This window comes from Quercus robur, chromosome 6 (genome assembly GCF_932294415.1).
Source record: "Quercus robur chromosome 6, dhQueRobu3.1, whole genome shotgun sequence".
Lineage (NCBI taxonomy): Eukaryota > Viridiplantae > Streptophyta > Magnoliopsida > Fagales > Fagaceae > Quercus > Quercus robur.
The window spans coordinates 48346997-48351372 of NC_065539.1; the positions used below are offsets into that span (position 1 = coordinate 48346997).

Genomic DNA, 4376 nt, shown 5'->3' on the forward strand with positions numbered 1-4376 from the left:
AATCGCACATCCAAGCACCGGCGAAATCGTCGCACCCCAGCACTACCTAGATTGTCACCACCCAAGTCCAATCCACCTAAAACCGATCTCGTTCTCAACCTAAAGCTCACCTATGCCGCCGTTCTCTCCATCGTTCTCGACTACCATCGTTCTCGATCGCCGATCTATCTCTCTTTCCCTTGACCGCCGGATTTGATGAATTTTTTTTGTTGGGTTTTGTTTCTTTTGTGTTTATCTACTGATGAATTTCTTTTGTTGGGTTTTGTTTCTCAATCTCGACTGTCGATCCATTGAGAAAATTTGGCATTATATATTTGTTTGGAAGCTGAGAAAATGTGAGAAAATGTGAGTAACAAGTAAAAAATGTGTTTTCTATAGTATTTTCAAGAATACAACCAAACATCAGAAAATATTTTTCAAAGCATTTTTTGAAATGCAACCAAACACTTGAAAATATTTTACACCTGGAAAATATTTTACACTGAAATAAACGCAGCCTTATTGTTATTATTTTTCCTGCATGTGAAAAAATACGGGTTGACCCATATCCCAATCAACCTGATTGTTTGCAACCCCTTTTTTACCCGAACACAAATGGTGTTGATTCGACCCATTTGCCATACTTAATAAAAATTATCTCAATTTCATGAATTATGTTGACTATATCATTATTTTCTATCTATTATATAACAATATACATTTTTTTGAAACAAATATTTAAAATTGTGAGTTAAATATACAATTTACCTAAACAACTCATCACAAACTTTCTCCTAAACGTTTATAAACAAAACCAAACACACAGATTTTCCTCCAAATGCCTTCCTTCAAAACGACTTGTAGCACATGTATCACTTGTTAACAAAATTGTACAAAACTACGAAGCCCAAGTTAGCGCGTCTTCCTTACCTCCATTTCCACAGTTTGCACTGTAACCCCTCCTCTCCCAATTCGCTCCAACAGGTAATTTTTACTTTATTATATTTTGTTTTCTTACATTTTCTCGATTACCCAACAGAGCAATGGAGGGTCTGAGCTAGTTTTGAATTTCAAAATTGAATCTTTTTGTTTTGTTTTTAACTAAAATTATTATGATATATACAGTGAAAAAATGAAGTTTGTGGATTGGTACGTAAAGATCGGGGTAGTTTCAGCTCTCATTGGAGCTTCAATGGAGTTGTTTATGATCAAAACCGGCTTCTGTATGATAATCTTCCATTTTGTTTTATGACCCTTATTTACAATCTTACCCTTTTGTTTTCCTTTTTCTTCAATGAACCTTATTAATGTTTTAAAAGCAATTCAATTTGGTTTTTGTTTGCTTTGGCTATTGATTTATTATTATTGTTGATCAAAACGGGTTTTTTTAAACAAAGTTTTGGGGTGAATGCTAAGGAAACAGTGCCTAAGCTTGTTGTTGTTAAAGGGTGTGCCTGTATATGCATAGACATTTATCAGAGTAATTTTTTTGAAGATTTTTTTTTTTTTTGGGTGAATGCTAATCAAACAGAACCTAAGCTTATTGTGTTTAATGGGTGTGTCTGCATATGCATGAAATTTTATTTGTGATAATTTTTTTAAGAAGCAAATTTGGTTTAGGATAATGTGAAAATGGCTGCAGTGAGTGTTATATGCTCTAGCAAAGTTACTCTGCTTGATAAAGATATTTGCTTCACTTTCCAATTATGTTTGTCTTGGTTCACATCCAAATATCCTATATCCAATATTGAAGAAATCTGATTTTGGGGAGAGAAGTAATGAGAGAATTTGTGGTTACTTGACTACTCCTTGGGTGACAATTGTATGGGATGGATTGATGTGAATAAATTGATAGATCATACTTATTTCCCATCACCATGTTGACATCAGTGCAGAAGGCCCGTTTCACTAATTACAATTTGAAAATTTCCAAAATCAGATTTTGAATATCTTCTTTGTGCATATTTCAAATTTAAATGATTATTAGAGTCAGTTGCCTTCCTATTTTAAAAGCGAAAACCAGCATCATTTTCACCGAACCTTGATCCTTGAAGTTAGGTACACCTAGAACTAGGTGTGTATCTTAAGTTATATGGCCTCAATGGCATAAAGCATCACACATTCACACTTGCATATTTTTCGTTGCAGTATGGATAAATGGGCTGCTGGTTTCACACTTAAAACCAAGGTTTATCTTTACCATTTGACAAAATTTTCCACTCTGTCCAACTGCCTCCTTATTTGAAAATTTAGCTATTGTTATCAAATGTTGTTTGGTGTCATCTAGTGTAATCCTTCCATAATTATGTTGAGAGCATGTCACATTCAGTCAATTGATTATTATGCTAACAATTAGTTTTCCTGTTGTTCTGTTACTATGCAGATGACCAAGTGACCGTTCTGGAGGCAGAAAAGCGAACTTGGGAGAATTCCCCTGAAGCTCAGGCAATTAAAGAAGCTCTCAATCCTTGGAGAAATCACGACGCACAACCAAGAAAAAATTCTTAACTTTATTCTGTTGCAGTTTCCTCTCAGGTTTATTTCTTTGATGGTTTAACAACATGTTAGGATCTTTGTTGTGGAAAATAATGCATTTGCTCACAACACTGGAACGAAATAGTCCATTTGAGTTTCAATACAAATTTTGGAATTGGTTTGGCTGTTGAACTTGAGTTGTTTTTGCGTGAAATGTATGTAAATCTGGATTCATGAATGTAGATCTGAGTTTTTGGCTGTTAGAGATGTAGATATGTAGAAATCTAATGCAGTAGATGTATAAAAAGTGAAGGGAGCTATATACGGAAGCAGATGATAATAGACTTTGTTGCAATTATATGCCATGATGTACCATATTTATCAATCCACCCGCAACAAAAGCAGCTTCTTGATAGCAAAATCTGTAATAGATGTTAGGAAAGCAAGCTGCAAGAGACAAGCTGTCATGGGGTAGCACCTCTAATGTTATGGTTGAGATGCTCCTGTTAAAACTTAAAAGCATGAACCAAAGGAAGTGGCATCTTTTGAAACTTTCAAACGGACTGAGCTCTTGCCTACACAAGCTCAAACGTCAAAATAACTTATGGCTCTAGCTGCCATCTTCTTCACATTCTTGTTAAAAACAATGCATAACACCTGTCAAATAACCATCCTTGTTACTTCTTTTAAAGAGAATGAAAGAAAAAAAAAAAAAAACACAGCTATAATCTTCTTGCCCCAAAGGCTTGAAGTAGAGTTGTTCTTCTTGATTGATATGTATATATATATATATATATATATATATACCAAATGGGGGTAAGTTACAAACAACAAGAGGTGCCGTTCAGAGGGCACTGGGGGCGGAAGCATAAATAGGTTACAAATGTAGTTCTGGTACAAGTGTAAACTAGGGGAGAAGAGAAGAGAGCTATTAGGCTTACAAAGTAGTTTCTGAGTACAGATTAAGAGGGCTGCTCTGAGGTAGTTTAGAACTGAGTCTAATTTAGCTTGCTGAAGACTGAAGCCAAAGGTCCCTTTTATAGCTGAGGAGAGCCTTGGATAAGATCAGGAGACTGCTGAAATCACGGAGAGTAATTTGCTTTTACTGAGGGTAGATTCTTTTCCACCGAAAGCAAATAGTGATTTCCATGATTCTGTCTGGGGTACTGTGGAGTGAACAGTAACTGGTCACTGTTTATGAACAGTGTTTTGTCCCCTTGCTTTTCTGCATAGTGTTCTGGACTGTGCAGTGAATAGTGGTTTGTCTGCATGCGGGTACTTGAATAGTAACCGGTTCTTTTGCAGAAGTAGTTTCTGGAACTTCCGGAGGCTGTTCTGGAGCATCTAGGAGGAACTTAATCAGTATCATGTCCAGAAGGATAACCATCATAAGGATCCCATGGGGGATCGTAGTCATAGTTATGCTCGTGATATCTGGCAAATTTGTCGCAAACGCCGCAGTACAGGATAGGTTCATAGTCTGCTTGTCGCATTACTATCTGTCCGGGCTCAATGTAGTTAATCCTTTCGGTGTGGAGAGATTCAGAATACGGCCTGGTGGTGAATACTGTAATTCTTCCAGTATTTCCAACAAAGTGGTAATTCTGCCATAACTCATGGGTGACATCTATAATCTCATTGTTGAAGTAACCACTCCAGCAACTTGCAAGAGCTTTAGGGTCTTCATTATGGAGATAAGAGTCTCCTTCATACCAAGGACCGCTGTGGGTATACCCGTTGATGAGTACAAGGTGGTGAGCAGGTTGGATTTCCATCCAATTGTTTCTGTCCCAGTGGGGGAGAGTACTCCAGCATCTGATAGAGACAAATGGACTTTTGATTTTTGAGACAACCTGTCGGATGATTTGTGGGAGTTGGTTGATCTGATCATGGCTAGTGAGCCTGATGAGTCGGACGAACCC

The 4376-nt window shown here is 36.9% G+C and overlaps 1 long non-coding RNA gene across 1 annotated transcript; it reads left to right on the plus strand.

Moving 5' to 3' along the window:
• Positions 1-807: 807 nt before the first annotated feature.
• LOC126689187 (uncharacterized) lies at positions 808-2717 on the plus strand. The gene is made up of 3 exons (XR_007644443.1): positions 808-963; positions 1105-1202; positions 2363-2717. It is a non-coding gene; the product is annotated as an uncharacterized LOC126689187 (long non-coding RNA).
• Positions 2718-4376: the final 1659 nt, after the last annotated feature.